Genomic DNA, 25,061 nt, shown 5'->3' with positions numbered 1-25,061 from the left:
AAAACCAGAAAATATGCAAGAAAGACTATGGTTGTCCACAAAAGGGGCACCTGGGATCAGGAAACCCAATGTGTTTGAGCTGAGGTCCCAAGGGAAGACCTTGGAAGGCCATGCACCAAGTGAAATGCACAATCTTGGGTTCAGTTATAGCATTTCAAATGGTATCAAAGCATTTTCTCCATTGAGAAAGAGAAGATTGCAAATGCCATCTCTGGTTGAGTGTGTCCACCATTGGAAGATGGGGCAAAAGCCATCTGTATCCCAAATTTGGCTTGTAATTGGAAAATGGAGTGGTAGAATACTACTTCCAATCAAGCCACCAAGGTTGAACAAACTAGATCCCTACTTTATGAACTAAGTGCATAGGGATGGAAGAGAGCATAAGGTCAAAAGTATGCTAATCTAAATAGATAAGGTGGTACTATACTTGCATATCTTCCTAGGTCCTAAAACTCATGGTGACCCTTGAGAAGAGGTCCTTAGGAGTTTTAATGCTACGTTTGAAAAAACACAAAGCACTAGCACCTTTAGTCTTGGCAAGGGGAGTAACCTGAATGGAAAACAAGGGAGACCACCAAATGTTCTATTGATTCAAGGAGAGACCATTGTGGAACTCATCTCCAGCCCAACGAAGCTAGGGCTTAATAGCTTCCTAGGCTTTCCATATGCTCTTGATGAAAAATGAGCCTTGTATGGCCACTATCTCATGCATGATGAGAAGGGTTTGGAAACCAATCCCCTTCCACATTGGCCAATTAATAAGAAAACCAGAAGAAATGCAGTGTCAAACCAAAATCTTCTAGGCTTCATCTCTAGAAATAGCTCAAATAATCCATTTTGCACAAAGAGCAAGGCCTTGTTTCTAGGTTGAAAGCAAGCCAAGACCAGTAGATTCTTTTGGGAGACAACAAAAATCCTAGGCAACTCTATGAAAGCCATGATGATTAGAACCATAGGTCTAGAGAAAATCTCTAAGCAATATTTCCAGGTTCAAATATGAAGCCTTAGAGGGAGCCGAATAGGAGTAATACACATGAGTGGCTGCCATAATCTTCAAGAAAATTTAGAATTTCCTAGTAAGGGAGAGCGGTTTTGTGATCCAATAATCAAGCTTCTTGCTAATCTTAGCCAGCATAGCATCTCAAAGTTCCATAGGTGAAGCCTAGAAGGAAAAAGGCATGCCAAAAAAGCAGAAGATTTCCCTGTGCGTGACCCATTTTCACTCAAACTGGTTGAGCCAAGGTGGAGCTGGCAAAAATGATTGATGGAAGGAGAGCATTTTATGGCATTGAATGGTAGAACTAGAGGCTTGACAAAAGGTGTCTAGGCAACTTAAAGCATTATTGATGTTTTCTTCGTCCTCTAAAAGAGTAAGAAAGGAATCATCAATAAAGTGTCCATTGACTAACTAGGAGGATGATTCAGGCAAGGAAATGCCGTGAACCAGTCCTGAGGACATAGAATGAGCTAGTAAATAGCCAAAACCTTCAGTAGCTAGGACATAAAGCACTAGAGCTAAAGGGAAACCTTGCCTGATTGAATGAAAAAGTCCAAAAGCCTTAGATTGTGAATTATTGATGTTAATGCAAGCATTAGCATCTCCAAAGAGCATCTCCAAAGAGCATCTCCACAGACTAAAGGAAATTGGGACCAAATCCCAGAGCCTTGAGCATAGCTAAGATGAAGGGCCATTCAATGCATTCATAGGCTTTAGCAAAATCTATCTTTAAAAAGATATCCTTTTGATTGGACTTGCAAGCCCATTCCATGCCTTCCCAAATAGCAATAATGTTGTCAAGAATATATCTGAACTTGATGAAGCCAGTTTGCTTAGGCCGCAGAATTAAAGGCAACATGTGCTTAATTTTGAGAGAGAGTGCCTTGGCAATAATCTTATAAGACATATTCAGAAGGGTAATGGGTCTCCAATTGCATATGTCCTCTAGATCACCGAATTTAGGTATGAATTTGATATTTCCTTTATTTATAATGGCTCCTAAGCTTTTAGAATGATAGGCTTCAAGATAAACTTTGTGTAGATCAGGACCTATATGCTCCTAGATGTGTTTGTAGAATTCATAGGGAAACCCATCACACCTAGGGGACTTGTCATCAGCCATGGAATAGACTACCTCTTTAAGGTCTTGGAGGGAAAGAAGGTTCTCACAGAAAGCACGTTGGTTAACTACTAGGTTGTTTAGAGTAACAAAAATACACTTTCTAAGAGCTTCCTCCTTAGCAATCAAATTTCTCTATGAAGCAAACACGTTCTCATAGTAATGAACAAATGAGTGTAGGATGTCAAGGAGACTGGATAGAATAACAATTCCTTGTTTGATCTTTTTAATCCCAGCATTGTTATTATAGGCTCAAAGAGCCTAAAAAAACTCCTTCAAGGCTTTGTCGCCAACCTCCAACTAGTGGAGATGGGCTTTGATTTGGGCTCCTCGAGTAGCATAATTATCAACAATTTGTTTGTCATGGTGAAGATTGGAAAGCTGAATTTGTAAATCCACATCAAAGGGATTGAGGGTGAGAGCCTCATAAGCTTTTTTGAGAGCAAGGTGTTGGCTTCATATGACCATTTTTTGAACATTGCCAATTAACGCCCATAGATGCATAGGAACCGAGCAATTTTGGTAATGGCATCATTGCACCATTGAATCCATCCACTTTGAGAATGTGAATGTGGCTCCAAATTCAAGATATGTAGGATGTGTGAGATGGTGGAAGCATGCATCAGCACAGACATTTTGAGGAAGAACTAAGACTTGGCCACCTTCAGCAACTGTTTGCCAGGAAATGACAAATAAATGAGATAGTCATCAGATAACATCACATTTGGTAGGGGAATGATCGGTAAATCTTGATCATCAAAAAAAGAGAAAAAATATTGCACAGTGATCATAGCATGGTCAAGGAATTTTAAAATTTAGTCAGAGCCAGCTCAAAAGTTGGACCAAGTGTGCCAAACCCCACTATCCTAGTGCCAATTGGTATTGGGATCAAAAAGGCCCAATTTATTGTGCATGTAGTACTAGGCTTCTCTATCCCTAGTTGTCTAGCAAAAAGGTAGAATGCCATCTTTTTCAAAGGCCACTTCAACCATATTGAAGTCCCCACACATGACCTTAATAGCTGGAGGCAAATTGTCAATCAGTCAAGACCACATCTAGGATCTTTCCACAACATCATTGGAAGCATAAACTTTAATGACTCCAAAAGAATGATTGTTAATGGAAAGAAAAAGCCAAATAAGTCTATGTCTGGGGTTAGAACCTGGCGAAATAATAGTAGAATGAAGATGAGGTAACAACAGATTAACTACACCACCTCAGCCAACTTCGTGCTAAGAGGAAAACATAATGCCATCCTACCAAATGATGTGACACACAAAAGAAAGCATGAAACCAGAAATCTTAACTTCTTGCAAATAGAGAAAATATAAATTACCAAGTCTATGATGGACATCCTAGACATAATACTTTCTAGGGATATCTATGAGACCTCAAACATTCCATGATAGGAATTTCATGAAAACTCTTCCATATCATCCTCATCCTCAAGAAAGGAGTAGCTATTCTATAATAAGGTAGAAACCTAGTTGAAATTAGACAAAAAACCTTCTGAACTTATAGCTTGTCAATTCACCTCTAGTTTCTCCGCACATCCAGGAGGACTGTGACAATGCTGCATTGCTAGTGGCACTATGAAAGAAGCAGCAAGAGGAGGACAAACTCTAGCTAAGGCATACGCCCTGGCAGTTGTAAGGAAACTTGGCAATAAAGAAATAATAACCATTTCCACATAACCCATAATAGATCTGAAATAAATATGGAATTAAAATCCACATGCAAGAGAATAGACAACATATCCACAAAATTGTGACACAAGATATACCCTAGAAAACCCTCATTGAGGGAAAAAACCCAACCTCCAAAAGCATCCATCACCATGTATTATTCAGCAAAAATACCATTGCCATACAACCATGGAAGCCTTCATGGCCATAACCACAACTAAGAAAATTATGTGAACAAGCATGAATCCACACATCCCATGCCATGCTTCCAACCTTCACAAATGCTCCCTTGGCTAACCTATCAAGCCTTGTCCCACTCGACTCTTTCCTTTTTCACTCTTACTCTCTCTACAATAACTACCCTTGTGGCTGCTTATATAGTAGCAAGTCCCACAAAACCACTAAGTGGTATTACATAAACCATGTGCTAAAACCATGTGCTACCTAACCCACTGACCCCACATTTAATATTAGGCATTTAATTCTTTTCCCCAATATTAAATAATTACATGAAATATTATCACAATGTTACAATACAACTCATCAAGAATATTCCATGGGAATCTTTACATGTTGCACGTCCATCTAGGTACAACATTACATAATAAAATAAAATAATAAAATAACAATATTATGCAATGTGTGCAACACCCATTATCTCAACAATCTCCCACTTGTTGTATACATTGCATAGGGTCAATCCGTAGCAACATAAATGAACAAGAGAACAATCCCTCCTAGCACATCCACCACCATGGATCAAAATACACAAAGTGCTCCATCCTAGTACCCAAAAAAAAATCAAAGTATCCAGCATCTCAAACATGAATGATCTCACCTCCTATTATGCCACTACCATTGGACATATAGAGAGGCGATCCAAAGAGAAAACCACCCAACCTGTCGCATTAGAATATCATAAAATCCTATACCAACTGAAATTCCAAGCACAAAAAAAAAAAACCCCGATCAAAAGGTAATCACATGTATCCGTAGTTGTCAAAATATCCATAGTTGAAATAGCACCCACAGCAAGTGCCAAACCCATCCAACTATCCATACCTCAAAGATATAACAAGTGAATCTCATATCACCGACATATCCAATCTGCAACCTACAATCACAAGCTTCAAGAGCAATACCTACCACATATATACCAAGAAGCTCCCACTGTAAAAGATAATGTCAAATCTATAACCAATCCACTCACAACATCTCAAAGAAGTGAATCCATGTAGTATCAAGGACATCCACAATACATAAACCAATATCTTGCAAGAAAAAACAATCATAACAAGTCTCCAATAGTCTCCCAAATTCTCCACAACCAATAGAGGAAAGAGATAAAGGAATAACCATGTCATCTCTTAGATGACATGCATGAGCACAAAGTAGTGATCATGGTCTCCAACCAATCTCAAATCCAATGTAAGAAAAACTAAACATCTAGGAAGATAACCAAGACCAGAGAAACCATGCAAATCATAACCTGTATCATGTCCTTCTACACACACCTCTAGATGTAAACTGTGCAAGTATGATCTCCTCCATAAAACTCCAACAAGAAGCCTCAAAAACACCCAAACCATACCATATAACATATCATGGATGTAAGCCTCTCACAAGAAGATCAAACTCATTAAACCATTCCTAAACCAAGGAATAACCATTCCTAATCCAAGGAATATGCCCAATATAAAACCATCTCCCAAATGAACCCTCCAGAACTAACTCATATACCATAGCTCAAGATCCATATCCATGAAAGATAAGCATAAATATAATGCAACTAAGAGAAACAATGGGCTATACCTCTCAAGTAGAAAACCACTGAGTAGACCAAGAGTGGGGAATGGGAATGCTCATCAAGATACCCAAGTCTCCAACCAAGACTCATCTAAGAACAATCTCCTCTCAAGTCCATATCAGGTGACTGCCCCTCGGACTTCCTGTTGAAACCATCAACCATCCCAACAAATACTTCTCTAATCCAAGAGAAATTAGCATCACCACCATCTCTAAGTATCCATGAGCACCTATAACCAATCAATCCATGCCAATTCCAAATGCAACATAGCAATATCATGAAGTATCCAACTTATGATCAGTATACTCAATACCAAGAAACTAAACCAAGATTAATGTCAAAGTTTCAACCATGGCCTCAGGAACATAAACATGAAAACATGATCTAAACCATCTCAACTAAAGAGATAACATGCTCCACATAAAAATACTATAACATGTCACAACTCTAAACACGTATCAAGAGTATACCATGACATAATAATGAAACCATCCTCATACCAAGGATAACATGCCAAATAAAAGCATAAACTAAATCTTTGCCAAGAACCCTGTGAGTCCTCAAGATGCAACCATCTCCATACACCATGAAGAAAAACCATCTCCACATACCAGGAAGAACCATCTCCACATGCCATGAAGATAATAAGTGCACCATACAAATGTGAAAGACGCTTCTGCAGCAACAGGATCTAAGACAAACCTCCAACATCTGCAAACACTCAATAAATATATCAATGCCAACAAATTCCACTGAACCGTGGTACCAAGTCACCTATGGCATCATAAAATCCATCCTCTCCAAACCAAGAAGATATAAACCAAACTAGGAACTAATCCTACATTGTCACCTCATCATTGTCACAAGCTCCCACTAAACCGTGTATCCAAGCTATCCATGACATCATGATGAAAAATAACCATCCTCTAACCATGAGAATCAACCAAGGCATTAAACCATCAAAGAACTCAAAGTGTGCATCATGAGCTCCTCAAAAGAAATCAAATAACCATGATCCTCAACCAAGAAGATATACCACCATAACTAAATAAAAAATCCAAGCTAATGAACATCAAGGATGTACTTGTATAACCAATCATGTCATGCCAAAATCCATGACACCATGATCACATCGGTGAACCGAGCATCTGTCGCTTAAAGTGTCCAACCTGTCAGCATAAAATAGTCAACCGCAATTCTCCACCATGACTGTACCTAGTAACAACATCTCATCCCTTCTACATGAAGAAAAATAATCATAAAATCATGTGACTTGGGCATAGATAACCCAAATCCAAGCTACCAATCTGAATATGCATCAATAATGAAAGATCAATGGGCAAAGACAACCCATAACCAAGCCATAAATGCAACCTGTAAGTATAGACCGCTTACAATATGACACAACTTGTAGATTCAACAAGTCATCATACATATCCAAACCAAACACTGATAACCATATCATCATGAGACCAATCTAAATAATGAACTGAGTATACAATGACATCAAATCTTAAATCTTCCAATGCCATAAACTCACAATGTTACCATAGTCAAAATATACCTATAAATTGTTCAGATAAATATATCACCAAATAAATTATGCCAAACCTACACCAAATCTGAACCAATGTGTAGAGCTCTCCAAGAGCTTTCTATTGACTACTTGAAGTCCAAAATTTGATTCCGTATGCCCAAGTTATGCCCCAATCCGTGCTCAAAATAAATAACATATGAGTTTAGGGATATTAAAACTTGACAAAATCTCAAAATCATAGAACCAAACCTATACCATGTTGTAGTGCTCTGAATTAGCTTTCCAACGCCTATAAGAACTCTAAAATTTGATATTTTGAGAGAAAGTTATGGTCGTTTTACTAAGACAATCTTTTTACCATTTTCACTGCAATTTTTCACTTTTTATTTTTTCTGGTGACGAAAATTCTGACGGGATTAAATTTGACGGCCATCATGAGCTGAAACCAAAAAAACTTTTTCATTTCCTCTGAACATGGCCAAACTAGGGCATATTATATATCAAAATTTATGGAAATGTTAACCCGAATCCAATGGTGAGGTCTGTTTTTACCCAGGAGGTCATTTCTACATGCTACCCCCCAAAACCCTCATTTAAATGAAACATCCCAAAAATCCTTTTGTCCAACAACTTCACATGCCCAAATATCTTAACATCCCATCATAAAAGCAAATCCAAAACCCTTAGATCTGCAATATATCTTGCCCTTTCTTTTATCCTCTCATGCACTCCCATGGATTCAATCTAGGGTTACAATAATAAAACCATAGCTCTAATACCACTTGTAAGGAAACTTGGCAATAAAGAAATAATAACCGTTTCCACATAACCCATAATAGATCTGAAATAAACACAGAATTAAAATCCACATGCAAGAGAATAGACAACATACCCACAAAATTATGACACAAGATATACCCTGGGAAACCCTCATTGAGGGAAAAAACCCAGCCTCCAAAAGCATCCATCACCATGTATTATTTAGCAAAAATACCATTTCCATACAACCATGGAAGCCTTCATGGCCATAGCCACAAGCGAGAAAATTATGTGAACAAGCATGAATCCAAACATCCCATGCCATGCTTCCAACCTTCACAAATGCTCCCTTGGCTAACCTATCAAGCCTTGTCCCACTCGACTCTTTCCTTTTTCGCTCTTACCCTCCCTACAACAACAACCCTTGTGGCTACTTATATAGTAGCAAGTCCCAGAAAACCACTAAGTGGTATTACATAAACCATGTGCTAAAACTATGTGCTACCTAACCCACTGACCCCACATTTAATATTGAGTATTTAATTCTTTTCCCCAATATTAAATAATTACATGAAATATTATCACAATGTTACAATACAACTCATCAAGAATATTCCATGGGAATCTTTACATGTTGCACGTCCATCTAGGTACAACATTACATAATAAAATAAAATAATAAAATAAAAATATTATGCAATGTGTGCAACACCCATTATCTCAACAGCAGTTGCCGTTATCCCCTGTGCACCAATAGGGTTTGAAACTTGTGAAACCCACAAAGTAGGTTCTTTTTCTACCACTTGCATCCCTATGCTGGTTGGAATTGATGCTCTTGTGGGGATAGGAGGAATTGTGGTGACTATCACATAGGATTGCTTGGGAGGCAAGGGATTCAAGGTAGCCTTGCCCTTGCACCCAATAGTAACCCATTCTTCCTTTTTCCCTTTGGCCTATTTGGCAAGCACTTCTTTAGGTGTGGGCTTGACCCTAGGCATAGCCAAAGGGTAATCCCTGATCTTGTGTTCTATGAATTAGCACCTATAATAGGTGTTGGGGAAGTTCAAGTAAAGCACCTTCTAGGAGAAGGTTTGAGCCCCAATCTCGATTTCCATAGAATCCTTAAGATCCTTGGAGAGATCAACCTCAATACAATCCTTGGAGAGATCAACCTCAATGCAAATGTGCCACTGTGGGCAAGTATTAAAAAAAATTTAAGCTCCTTGGTGACAACTTTGCTAAGGGCTTTGGAAATGGACTCAATGAAAGACTAGCATGGTAGGCATAGACCTGGGAACTTGACCCACACAGGAAACCTAAGCTTTTTATCATTCGAGACTGTGAGGTCTCATGACCATTTTTGAAAAACAAGCAGAGAAGAATGCACAAACCAAGAGCTTTTGTTGAAGACCACATCTACTTGTGACTGGTTAGCAAAGTGAAATTAAAAAAACCTTTGGTAAGGTTTTGCACAATGTCAAGGTGGACTCCATGAGGAGTTCAACTCTTTTTAACCCATTCTCAAAGCATAGCTTCAGGAGGAGTCCTACCCACAAAATAACCTATCAAGGTATGTTGTTCTAACTTGTCACATGTAGCATCAAATTCTTGCAAAGGAAGGATAATGTCAAGATTACCTCATGAAAAACCTTTGGGATAAATTTGTGTGGGTGTTTGTTCTATGGCGGTGCCATGGTAGTCTAAAGCAACAACATGAACACTAGAAATAACTAGTTCACCATTAGTTGGAGCCATTATATCCTAGCCTAAAAGCTCCTACAATAAATGTGGTGTGACAAGTGGATAGACAGTCTTTATATAAAAATGAATTCAAATAAGATCTTGGGGTGGATGTGAGATATTTTCTTATAAGTCATTCTATCCAACTGAGCAGTACAAATACTATGACCATGATGACAGAGTTTCAATCATATTCAGTATCTTATTTTCAAGCCAAGCCAAGAATGAAATGATGATTTCATACAAGAAATAATGAAGGATTTTGTGGAGATGGGATGCAATAGCCACAAGTTAGAGATTTTAGTGAAGTCCATTACACTTGTAATAGATTAACAACTGCCTCCCTTTTATGAGGATCACATTTTATGATATCCATAATATCATATACTTTCATTTCTATTACAAGCTCAACAGTCTCACGTAGAGGTATGATGAGGAAAATGTTGGCCATAGGGAATATGCACAAATGCTTTTGCTAATGGTGGTCTCCTGGCTAAGAAAACACTCCCTCTATGCTTGGTATCCAAAGTATAGATGCATCAAGTTTTATTTTTTATCAATGTGCTCTCTGATCAATGTCATGACCATATCAAGATTTACACAAGGTTTTAGCAAGAAACTAGTGAGATAAGCTATTTTAATGCTCTAGTCTATGCTACTTCACATTTTTATTTTAGAACTCAAACTAATTATCTTCAATGATCTGTAAAAGGTTTGATGAAAAATATTACACTAGTCCATTTACTTCTCTGGTGCATTTACAAAATTATCCAAATTTTGCAGTAGATGGGCATGAGGTATAGTCATTGGTCTTTAGATCTTTTTTCAACACTTGATGCCTCAATGCTCACATCCTTTATGTTGATGAAGAACTCCCCAATGCATGAAAAGAACTCTCATAGCAATCTCATATTCATGTTCTCACCAATGGGTCAGCACCCGTCGTGAACTTGCAATGACTTTATATCACATATTATGAGTGAGTCACAATCCAACATTTCCAAGAATGAATTGACAATAAATTGTCCTCTCGCTTGATCATTTGGAGAACTATTAACTGTACCTTATGTTCCAATGGCATAAATCAAGGAGCTTGGTGCTGAAATGGAAAAATACGAGTCATGTTGTGTGTAAAAATCCTTTCAAACTCTATTGTTTTAGACTAGGATCTAATCCCCTTATTCAATACCATACAAAATTTGATCTGTTGGCTTTTCATGGCAGCTATGCATCAATTCTTCCATCTAAGTGTGCATTGCATTAAATGTTTGACCATACTAGTAATGAAGCAAACAACCATTTAGAGCTCCTATAACTTAATCATCTTTTACTAGTTGAGATACACCTCATCATCCTTTCATTAAGTGTTTTAGTCACTCATTTAAGGCATCCAAATGCATTAGTTTTCCTTACAAATAACTTTAAAAAAAAAAATTCAAACAAACTATTTGCACCACAAGAACTTATATAAAATTCTCCATGTGTGTACAATCCTACACATTTATTCATTCTTGGATAATGACATGGGCATAATGAAATATTCATAATTCAATAAAAATATCCCCTAACCCATCATTAGTTCATACACACTACTTGACATCCTTTTCAAAAGTTTCTTGTAAGACTCAAATGAACATTTTCATATATATGGTACTATATCAATTTGAAGAAAATTAGTTGGGCCCCCAAAATGGGTCTAACTATTAAAAAAAAATTCACTTCAAACAACTAGTTCTTCAAACTTATCCAATGATTTTCCTGGCGGTGATTAGGTTCAAAATTAGACACTAACTAATCAATAAAAACATACTTATCAACTTATCTAATAATTAATATGCCACTTTGTGCTGAGAGGTTCATGGATCAGCCTTAAAAACTAATAGAAATACTTAATTGGGCTTTTCTAGTTAATGCATATTCTCTAATTGTTGGTTTCCTAATTAGATCAATAACTTGGTTCTAAAAATACAACGTGTAGATTGGACATCCAAAATGAGTAGTTATCTTTCTTATGGCAAAGAATCATTTGAATTATCAATCTGAGGACATAAACTTGAAACAAGTCTACAAAGTACATGCACTATAAAAATATCTAATTTATTATATCATTGCAAAGTATAAACTATAACAATGCTAGAGATAAATTCAAGTACACAATAATGGCTACATGAAATTGCAAGAAATTACATAGTAATGGTTGTAGGAACTCTATATTACAAACTGCAACATTCTATATATCTATATATATCTATCTATATCTCCATATAAAATTCTTAGTTAAAATTTTGAATATATAAGATTATTGACTCTCTAAAAACCATCTAACAAGTATCCCATAATTCCTTAAAAAAAGGAAGAGACTTATTGCAAAATTGGTGACTAAGTGTGTTGATTTTTTGTTCCACCTTTTCATTAGTCCACTCAAATGCATGGTGCTCCTTTATTATTCAAAATTAGATTAAAATATTTTAATAGGTTATGCCCCTTTTTTATATTTATATATCATTTTGAAAATGTGGATTTCATTAAGAAATGTAAAAGATATAGCCATTTTACTAAAAGTAGTTTTCTAGTGCTTTAAAACGTGCCACCTTTTACTCAGTTAGCTTATAATCCATGTTGCTCATTTACTATTATAGACTAACTCAAATACTTAAAATATTTTTTAAAACTTCTTTTCATCTTTCCAAATCTATAAGCCATTATCAATTTCATTTATAATTGAGAAATATATGCATGTTATACTAAAACTGACTTTTTAGTTTTTTTCTGCATTTCCTCCAACTGTTGATTGTTGACAAGTGTGAACTTGATTCTCTTTTTTTCTAGGTGTACAAATGATTCAAATACCTTAGAAATTTTTTTTTAATCTACTTAAGATAATTATTATTCAATAATAACCACTTATCATAGTAAATCATCATAATTTAACATCAACTAGCTACACATACAAATGCTAATCAATAAATAATCAATCATAGTTAATGCTTCATAAATTAAGTTAATGTATCAAAATGACTTAGAAATGAATTACATTCATGGGGTAAAGTATTATAATAAATGGATATCAATATGATAATATATAGGCTCATCATTCCCCCTAGTTGAAATTCTACTTGTCCTCAAGCATGGGATAGGCATTAGTTAGTAATGAAAGCTATTAGAATGAAATCTTATGACAACTTTAATCAATCATCAAGAATGTCAGAGGTAGTATAAAAACTATAAATGAAAGGTTATCCTTCTATATATGGTATATGCCAATGATACAAGGCATACATTTGTTTCTCCCTAGCTAAAAGGTTGTTTATCCTCAAATGATAATGTATGTATGAGGGCTACAAGATAAATAACTTATGAAACGTATAATTACAATATTGATGATTGAGAAACAAAATGCAGTGCATAGGTAATCAATTACTAAAAATAAAAAATATTATGAATAAATGGAAACCATAAAAATATTACCATTTGTGTTGTTATCAGAAGCTTCAAACTTTGCATATAGATGAAAGTATATGTCCCTTTATTGTTGAATAATTAGATCCCTCCAAGAGTGTTGCAAATTTAATATGAGTAGATATAGATAGATATCTTCATACTTTTTGGAACTTTTCTTTTGAATCACATAGTAGTTGTTGCAGGACTATTTATTAAATCAAAGAGTAGTGGTTGCAGGACTGCTTGTTAAAATTATATAGTAGTTGCTACATGATTGATTGTTACAACATGAAACCTATAGATAATACCAACTAGACACCATCCAATAGACATTCTTGAAATCATAAAGAATCAACTACTCAATGGAAATTTTGAAAATATACGCAAAGACTCTCTTCTAGGTCAACTCACTTAGACCACACAAAAAAATGATTTGAAATGTGAGAAGCTAACCAACTATAAACTCCCCCAAAATAACCATTAAGACAAGAACTAGGGAAAAAACTAAACTACACAATTGTTAACTCTAAGACATTGTGTAACAACTCTTATTGAATGAAAAAATTACTCTAACCTATCCTAACATACACTAACTAGAAAATATGATGTGCTCTAACAAAACCATTAACTAGTTCTTTGAAGTATCTTCCTCTTCTCACAATCTTCCAATGCTTCACATTCTCATGATCAATTGGAAGTAGTTGAAACATCAATAGAAACTTAACAAACAATAATACTATTGGAAGGAAATTAACAAAATCACTTATTACTTCATGTTGATAATATATATTGCTATATTGAAGTGCATAAGTAAGCTGAAAGATTTCTCCATTTGCTACAACTGCATATTGTGATTCATCTTCAATTGTAACTTCTTTCTTTTTTGCAAATATAGCTTTTGAAGATTTCTTTTCCTCCATATGAATAAGATGTGTAATAGGACACCCTTGTGAAAGAAAAAAATTTGAACCCTCCTTGTTGGCTTTGTGTAAATGAGCTTCTTCTTCATCCTCTTCTTGACTTTTAAAAACCAAATTGAGTGGCTAATTTGATAAAAGTACAAGAATTTATGCACCATCTTCATCATTCTCACAGTTTCTCTCCACAAAAGATGTTGGTTTTGCATTTAATGTTAAGCAAAGCTCCTCTAAATAATCCCAAAACTAATCTTCTTCAATATCTTCTTTACTTATTTTTACCATAAGAGGACTAATTTTCATTTTATTGCAACTCTCTTCTTGAAGTATGATATCTCGTTTGACATCACATTCATCTTGAGAAGCAACCTTGTGTATGGTGATTTCTTCAGTTTGCAAAATAAGGTTGTCCTCATTTGACTCTTCAAAAATCAACATTTTGTCATCAATATGTGAACAAAATTCCTCTATGATGCTAGAGAAAATGTCTTCACTGATTTCTAAACTAGTTGAAAATGATAGTGGCTCTTCATTCTTATTCTCCATGGATATGAAATCCATATTGTGTTGCTGCAAACTTTTCTAATCCTAAGTACTTCAAGTAAAAACCAAGATTCTAGAAAAATTACAAAGGGATGCTAAAAAATTAGAGTCTCTCTTAGCTTAACCTATCCTTGGAAATGGTTCCAAACATGTTGGCTTCCCAATTAGATCAATAACTTGGTTCTAAAATACAACTTGTGGATTGGACATCCAAAATGGGTAGCTATCTTTCTTATGATGGAGAATCATTTAAATTGTCAACTCAAGTATGTATACCTGAAAATGGTCTGCAAAGTATATCCACTATAAAACTCTCTATGTTATATATAGCTGCAAATTATAAACTATAACAATGCTAGAAATAAATCTAAGCACATAGCAATGGCTACAAAAAATTGCAAGAAACTACATAGTATTAGCTGCAGGAACTCCATATTACCAACTACAACTTTCTATATATCTCTCTATATCCATCTATATCTCTGTATCCAATTCTTGATTATAATTTTGAATATAAAAGCTTATTCACTCTCTAAATCCCATCTAACAAGTATCCCATCATTCCTTTAAAAAAGCAAGAGACTTATTGCAAAATCGATGACCAAGTGTGTTGGTTTTATGTTCCACATTTTCATCAGGCCACTAAAATGCATGGTGCTCCTTTTTAATTCTAAATTAGGTCAAAACCTTATACCAAGTTATGCCCCTTGTTTCTAGATTTCCAAATCATTTTGAAAATATGAATTTCATTGAAAACCATGGAAGATATGGCCATTTTACTGAAAGTGGTTTTCTACTACCTTAAAATGTGTCACCTTTTACTTAGTCAACTTCTGATTTGTGGTGCTATTTTACTATTATGAAATAACTCAAATGCTTAAAAAGGTTTGTGTACCTTCTTGAAATATTTCCAAATCCATAATTCATTATCAATTTCATTAAGAATTGAGAAAGATATGCATGTTTTACTAAAAATGACTTTTGACCTTTTTCTGCATTTCTTCCAATTGTTGATTATTGACAAGTTTCAACTTGCTTCTCCTTCTTTCCATCTACATGACTGACTCAAAAACCTCACAATTTTTTTTTAATCACCTTAAGATAATAATTATTCAATAATAATCATTTATCACAATAAATCATCACAATTTAGCATTAACTAGCTACACATACAAATGTTAATTAATAAATCTTTAATCATGGTTAATGCTTCATAAATCAAGTTAATATATTAAAATAACTTTAAAATGTATTACATTCATGGGGTGAAGTGTTATAATAAATGGATATAAATATGAAAATTTATAGGCTCATCACTCTAGTCCACATACTCTCATCTTGTAAATTTTTTCCTAATGACGATATTTGGATGAAAAAGTTATTAACTCTTAAGGTCAACTCCTCCAAACTGCCCTACATTCAAACATGTCAGAAACAATAAAATGCATTCAATTTTGACTTTGAAAATTGATCAAAAAATCACTTGAGGAATTAGTATATTTTCATGTGGAGAGTATGAATATGCATTTTGGGCTCATGATGAATAACTAGGCAAATTTGGCAAGTGTGTGAAGTTGAGTACTTGGAATTGTAGAATTGTGTATACTAGTAGAATAGTGATTTTTGCAAATGAAATGAACCTAAGAAAGTGTGCAAATGGATTCATCAAAACTTTCAAATTGACACACTTGAAGTATTTTTGGTCTAGAATGTAGTGGTGAAATATTCTTGGCTTCATATATCATGGTTTTGAAGTTATAACATAATGAATGTGCTTTCCAATAAAAATGTAGACTTGATTACCAACAAAACTTTAGAAATTGCATTTGGAATTGTGTTTGAAATCTAGTCAAATAGATTTTTCATAACCTCAAATCCAAAACAAATCATGTCTCTAACCCCAAGAATGCAACAAAAAAAGAATCCCTTCATTAAGGTCAATTGAGTCAAAGTTATAACTGGTCAAATAGAGTGGTGGAAATCAATATTTTGCAAATATGTGCTCACCTTTTTTCTTAATTTCACTAGTTACCTTTTGTATGTTTTGGATAGTTTTGTCAATCACTTATTGGGTAAGTGCACCAAGTTGTGGTGCCAAAAAGATGACACCCTTTTTTTTTTCTAACTTTCAATTGCACGTACGTGCTATGGCTTGGGAATCCCAAGCCATAGTGCATACACGCTATAGCACATATGCACTTTTAAAAACCCAAATTATTATAAATGGGCTGCAAACCCATAATCCATTCATTTTTTCCCTCATTTTCCAACTTCTTCTCCTCATAGCGTGTATGCAAATTTAGCAATTTGATGATTTTCACCACCCACCTCATCAATATGCCTCCTCGTCATTGAAGTTTGAGATCACGATCATACCGTATGTTGTCTAACCTTCTTTTTGCATTGTTTTATATGTTTTTTGTATTGTTTTGTAGGTTTTTTCAAATTTTCTTTAAATTTGTTTATTTATTTAGATTGCAATTGATTTCTTATTAGGAAATGTGAATAATGAACCGAAAAATCCCCAACAAGATTAAAATCAAAACCCTCAACAATATGAGAATCAAAACCCTCCACAACAAGAAATTTTGCAACCCACACCAATCGGAAGACCTCCTCCTAGCACACAAGAAAACATAATAGATGAAATAGAAAGAGGCAAAAATGAATTAGAAGGACTCATTGGTAGTTTAAAATCTTGTGGACAAACCAATCTAATGAGAGATCAATTGGCATCCTCCCTTGAGTCCATTATGACCCACGTAGGTTATGTTCGTAGTTAGTTAGATATATAGCGGGTTAAGAGGGATGAAAAAAAAAGATATTATGCAAAAAAATTATCATATCAAGATGTAAAATAAAGATATACCAAAAGGTAGAATTTGTGCATTATTTAGAAATCCTGGTGAACAAAATACTGTTAGAGAGACAACTAAACAGTTCTCCATCCATTGGTGCATACATGATGGTATTAGAAATAATTTTTGGAATAGATGGTGGATGGTTTTTGATGCCCCTCCCTGCAATAATCATGAAGTCCAAATGTATTTCTTAAAGAAATTGTATTGTGAGTTTGTCCCCCAATTATTTTGATATATTAGAATCTCAAGGTAGAGGTGTGGTGTCATCATTTGAGAGGCCAGGGGCACTTCGTGACCCTAATGTAGTTAGGGCACCTGTGGACAAGCCATAAGGTGAGCATGTGACTATTCCTTCAATTATGAAGGAACATGTAGAGGCTCTAGGGGTTATTAATGTTTTGACGTAGACCCTCATTCATTGCATGAGTCCATTAGTTGAGGAGGAGCCTTCTATGTGTCACATTCACATGTGCACATCATGTAGATCCTTATGTGTAAGGAAACTTGGCAACAAAGAATATAACCATTTCTACATAACCCATAATAGATCTAAAATAAATATGGAATTAAAATCCACATGCAAGAGAATAGACAACATACCCACAAAATTGTGACACAAGATATACCCTGGAAAACCCTCACTGAGGGAAAAAATCTCAGCCTCCAAAACCATCCATCAACATATATTCTTCAACAAAAAATACCATTACAATACAACCATGGAAGCCTTCATGGCCATAGCCACAACCAAGAAAACTATGTGAACAAGCATGAATCCACACATCCCATGCCATGCTTCCAACCTTCACAAATGCTCCCTTGGCTAACCTATCAAGCTTTGTCCTACTTGACTCTTGCCTTTCTCACTCTTCCTCTCTACAACAACTACCCTTGTGGCTACTTATATAGTAGCAAGTCCCACAAAACTAGTAAGTGGTATTACATAAACCATGTGCTAAAACTATGTGCTACCTAACCCATTAACCCCACATTTAATATTGAGCATTTAATTCTTTTTCTCCAATATTAAATAATTACATGAAATATTATCACAATGTTACAATACAACTCATCAAGAATATTCTATGGGAATCTTTACATGTTGCATGTCTATCTAGGTACAAAATTACACAATAAAATAAAATAATAAAATATAACAATATTATGCAATGTGTGCAACGCCCATTATCTCAACAATCTCCCACTTCTTGTATACATTGCATAGGGTCAATCTGTAGCCATATAAATGAACAAGGGAAAAATCCCTCCCAACACATCCACCATCATGGATCAAAATACACCAAGTGCTCCACCCTAGTACCTGCAACAAAATCAAAGTATCCAACATCTCAAACTTGAATGATCTCACCTCCTATTATGCCACTGCCACTGCACATACATAGAAGCCATCCAAAGAGAAAGCCAACCAACTTATTGCAATAAAAGATCATAAAATCCTATACCAACTAAAATTCCAAGCACAAAAATCTAATCCAAAGGTAATCACATGTATCCGTAGTTGTCAAAATATCCATAGCTGAAATAGCACCCACAACAGGTGCCAAAACCCATCCAACTACCCATACCTCCAAAGGTATACCAAGTGAATCTCATGTCATCAACATATCCAATCTATAACCTACAATCACAAGCCTCAAGAGCAATACCCACTAGATATATACCAGGAAGCTCCCACTGTAAAAGATAACATCAAATCTATAACCAATCCACTCACAACATCTCAAAGAAGTGAATCCATGTAGTATCAAGGACATCCACAATACACAAACTAATATTCTGTAAGAACAACTCTCATAAAAAGTCTCCAATGCTCTCCCAAGTTCTCCACAACCAACAGAGGAAAGAGATAAAGTAATAACCATATCATCTCTCACATGACATACATGAACACAAATCAGTGATCACAATCTCTAACCAATCTCAAATCCAATGTAGGCAAAACTGAACATCCAAGAAGATAACCAAGACCAGAGAAACCATGCAAATCAAAACCTGTATCATGTCCTTCTACACACACCTCTAGATGTAAACTATGCAAGTATGATCTCCTCCATAAAACCCCAACAAGAAGCCTTAACAACACTCAAACCATACCATATAACTAATCATGGGTGTAAGCCTCTCATAAGAAGATCAAACTCATAAACCATTCCTAAATCCAAGGAATATGCCCAATATAAAACCATCTCCCAAACTCAACCAACATAACAACATACGCACATGGAGATAACCAATGCTAAACCATCTCTCAAATGAACCCTCATAACTAACTCATGTACCATAGCTCAAGATCCATATCCATGAAAAACAAGCATAAATATAATGCACCTGAGAAAAACAATGGGCTATACCTCTCAAGTAGCCAACCGCCGAGTACACCAAGAGTGGGGAATGAGAATGCTCATCAAGATACCCAAGTTTCCAACCAAGACTCATCTAAGAAAAATCTCCTCTCAAGTCGATATTAGGTGACTGCCCCTCAGACTTCCTATTGAAACCATCAACCATCCAAACAAATACTTCTCTAATCCAAGAGAAATCAGCATCACCACTATCTCTAATTATCCATAAGCACTTGTAACCAATCAATCCATGCCAACTCCAAATGCAACATAGCAATATCATGAAGTATCTAGCTTATAATTAGTGTACTCAATACCAAGAAACTAAATCAAGATCAATGTCAAAGTTCCAACCATGGCCTCAGAAACATAAACATGACAACATGATCTTACCATCTCAACCAAAGAAATAACATGCTCCACATGAACATACTATAACATGTCACAACTCTAAACGTGTATCAAGAGTATACCATGACATAATAATGAAACCATCCTCATACCAAGGATAACATGCCAAATAAAACATAAACCACACCTTTACCAAGAACCCTATGAGTCCTCAAGATGCAACCATCTCCATATAACATGAAGAAAAACCATCTCCACATACCAGAAAGAACCATCTCCACACACCATGAAGATAACCAAGAACTCCATGAGTCCTCAAGATCTAACCATCTTCACACACCATGAAGATAAAAAGTGCACCATGCAAATGTCAAAGATGCTTCTACAGTAATAGGTTCTAAGACAAACCTCCAACATCTGCAAACACTCAATAAATATATCAATGCCAACAACTCCCACTCAACTGTGGTACCAAGTCACCTATGGCATCATAAAATCCATCTCCTATATGAAGATCCAAACCAAACTAGGAACTAATCCTATACTATCACCCCATCACTGTCACAAGCTCCCACTAAACTATGTATCCAAGCTATCCATGACATAATGATCAAAAAATCCATCCTCTAACCATGAGAATCAACCAAGGCATCAAACCATCAAAGAACTCAAAGTGCACATCATGAGCTCCTCAAAACAAACCAAATAACCATGATCCTCAACCAAGAAGATATACCACCATAACCAAATAATAAATCCAAGCTAATGAACATCAAGGATGTACCTATATATCTAATCATGTCATGCCAAAATCCATGACACCATGATAACATCCATGAATTGAGCATCTGTCTCTCAAAGTATTTAACCTATTAGCATAAAATAGTCAACCACAATCCTCCACCATGAATATACCTAGTAACAACATCTCATCCCTTCTACATGAAAAAAAAATTAGCAAATCATGTGACTTAGGGTATAGACAACCCGAATCCAAGCCGCCAATCTGAATATGCATCAATAATGAAAGATCAGTGGGCAAAGACAACCCATAACCAAGTCATAAATGCAACCTATAAGTTTAGACCACTTACAACACTGCACAACTTATAGGCCCAACAAGTCATCATACATATCCAAACCAAATACTGATAACCATATCATCATGAGACCAAACTTGAGTATATAATGACATCAAATCTTAAATCTCCAATGCCATAAACTCAGAATGTTACCATAGTTAAAATATATCTATAAACTATTCAGATCAATATATCAATAAATAAATCATGCTAAACCTACACTAAATTAGAACCAATGTGTAGAGCTCTCCAAGAGCTTTCTATTGACTAGTAGAAGTCCAAAATCTAACTCCGTATGCCCAAGTTATGCCCTAATTTGTGCTCAAAATAAACAATATCTAACTTTAGGGCTCTTAAAACCTAACAACATATCAAAATCATAGAACCAAACCTACACCATGTTGTAGTGTTTTGAATTAGCTTTCCAACGCCTGTAAGAACTCTGAAATCTGATATTCTGAGAGAAAGTTATGGTCGTTTTACTAAGACGGTCTTTTTACCATTTTCACTGCGATTTTTTATTTTTTTCTATGATGAAAATTTTGACGGGATTAAATTTGACGGCAATCATGGGCTGAAATCAAAAAAATATTTCATTTCCTCTTAACATGGCCAAACTAGGGCATATTATATATCAAAATTTATGGAAACATCAACTTGGATCCAATGGTGAGGTCTGTTTCTACCCAAGAGGTCATTTGTGCATGCTAACCCCAAAAACCTTCATTTAAATGAAACATCCAAAAAAATCCTTTTGTCCAAAAAATTTCACATTCCTAAAATATTTCAACATCCCATCATAACAACAAATCCAAAACCTTCAGATCTGCAATAAATCATTCATATATCTTGCCCTTTCTTTTATCCTCTCATGCATTGTCATGGATTCAATCTAGGGTTACAATAATAAAACCATAGCTCTGATACCACTTGTAAGGAAACTTAGCAACAAAGAATATAACCATTTTCACATAACTCATAATAGATCTAAAATAAACATGGAATTAAAATCCACATGCAAGAGAATAGACAACATACCCACAAAATTGTGACACAAGATATATCCTGGGAAACCCTCATTGAGGGAAAAAACCCAGCCTCCAAAAGCATCCATCACCATGTATTATTCAGCAAAAAATACCATTGCAATACAATCATGGAAACCTTCATGGCCATAGCCAAAAATGAGCAAACTATGTGAACAAGCATGAATCCACACATCCCATGCCATGCTTCCAACCTTCACAAATGCTCCCTTGGCTAACCTGTCAAGCTTTGTCCCACTTGACTCTTGCCTTTCTCACTCTTTCTCTCTACAACAACTACCCTTGTGGCTGCTTATATAGTAGCAAGTCCCACAAAACCAGTAAGTGGTATTACATAAACCATGCGCTACCTAACCCATTAACCCCACATTTAATATTGGGCATTTAATTGTTTTTCCCCAATATTAAATAATTACATGAAATATTATCACAATGTTACAATACAAATCATCAAGAATATTCCATGGAAATCTTTACATGTTAGACGTCCATCTAGGTACAACATTACACAATAAAATAAAATAATAAAATATAACAATATTATGCAATGTGTGCAACACCCATTATCTCAACATTATGCACATTTGGCAGTCATGCTAGAGGTGGTGCAAATGATGGGCTAGTCAATGATCAGTTCCTGAATGAGACATTTGGCATTGAAACACAAGTAAATTACAATTATAATAAACTAATTTGATCACATTTCATATGTATAGTGAATGACTAATTAATTAGCATGTATTGACATTGTTCAAAATTTAGGGTCAGAGTGTTGGCAGCCTTAGTACTGATCCCTCGGCCCCATTTTCCATCCCGTCGATGAGTCCAGAGGTATGTATCAATTTAATCATTTAAATTAATACATCTATTTATTAATTAATCATATGAAGGAATGACAAAAAAATTTATGCATGTGCATTAGTTCTCTATGAGACTATCAACATTCACTACGGACTTCAAGCCTAGATGTGATACGAGCTTCATAGAGGTACATTTGTTTCATGTTAATTTAATTCATTTGATTATATTTGTTTCATGTTTCATGTTACATGTAACATGTATTGTATAACATGCAACTCTTGACATCTGAGACTCCTCCTCATCTTTGACAGTCTGTCAATCATGGAGTGGCTACAGCTATGGCTAGTTCATAGCCAATTGCTAAGGTATGAAAGAATTTTCTAGGTTTTAGTTGTTTTTTATAATAGTTGGTATCAAAATTTCTAATATTATTTATAAGTGATTATATTGATTGAATTATTTTAGGGTCTTGTTACACCTGATCATCCATGAGCCTTCAAGGTGGACTTCTAGAGCGACTATAAGATGGTGGTGAGAAAATAATTAATTTTGTGTGTACATATATTTGATTTTAATGTATAATAATTATTGATTCATATCTACTTTGTTTGTATCAGCTCGAGTTAGAGAAGAACCTCAATAAGAGGACGAGCGAGTGTTTGAGGAAGACCCCATCATCCCCATCATCTCCCTCCACATGACGACTGAAGACCTCTAGAGATTTGTTTCCTTCTCCTCATGGGAAGGAGAAGATATAGTTGATAGACATACATGTATAGGTATCAATAGACATATATGTTGGATTTTAAGTCAGTGGACATATTCGATATAGATTTTATGTATATATGACATTTTATATTTGATGTATGACATTTATTTGATGCATGACATTATTAGACTTATGACATTATTGGTTATCATAATATATTATGTGTTTGTTAATGTATGACATTATTGGTTATAATTTTATATAATATGTTTGTTCATGTTTACCATTATTGGTTATCATAATATATTATGAGGTTGCATGGGTACCTGTACCCACACCCCTAGTACTCGTACCCACATACCCAAGTACCAGGTATATGTATCCAAAGTACTAGGTACTCGATGGAGAGCATCATAGATATGGACCTTGATTGAGATTTTAGATTTTTTTTTCAATTTTTTGTTTGTGTATCAGCTCGTTGTTTATCAAGTTTAATTCAATACCTAATTAGTTCAAAAATTTGATAGAATATTGATTAACAGTAAAATTTATCATTGTTTAAGCATAAGTTTATCATTTCCAATATGTCATCATCATATGATTTATGATCTTGTTCATGTTTAAAGTTTTTCTTCTTTGTTATTTTTTTATCAAGCTTAATTTAGTACCTAATCAGTTTGAAATTTTGATACGATATTGATCAACAATAAACTTTATTAGTGTTAAAGCTATAAATTTATCATTTTCAATATGTCATTGTCATATGATTTATGATCTTCTTGTTCATGTTTAAACCTACTTTCTATGTTATGCATCTAAACATTTATCATAAATTATTATAACAAACATATAAAAAATCTAAAACTAAAAACAACACATTACATTTGGAAACTTTATCACTGTTCTTGATTTGAAAAATCATTGTCATGACTCATAGGTTCAAGTTTTCTATAAATATAAAAGTATAAATAAAAATAAAGTCTGACATACCCAAGTACCCCCATCCCCTATTATAAAAACTAGTTGTACCCATACACATACCCTAAGTACCCCAAGTACCCCCGTCCTGTGCAACCTTGTATCTTATATGTGGATCTTATTATTTTCTATACACCTATGTGGTCTATAGGATCTCTTACTACTTAGAACATCCCCTGACCTTGCCCAACCTCCTCACCAGGTTAACTAATCCAAACTTGTAGCATCACTCCCTTACTCTTCTAGGAACAATATCCCTCCAAAGGTTTTATAGGTCTACTAGGGTACCATAGCACTCTCCAATCCAACCAAGGTTTTCATGAT

This window comes from Cupressus sempervirens, chromosome 11 (genome assembly GCF_028749045.1).
Source record: "Cupressus sempervirens isolate cs-2001-9-10 chromosome 11, ASM2874904v1, whole genome shotgun sequence".
Lineage (NCBI taxonomy): Eukaryota > Viridiplantae > Streptophyta > Pinopsida > Cupressales > Cupressaceae > Cupressus > Cupressus sempervirens.
This window is presented reverse-complemented; position numbering follows the sequence as displayed.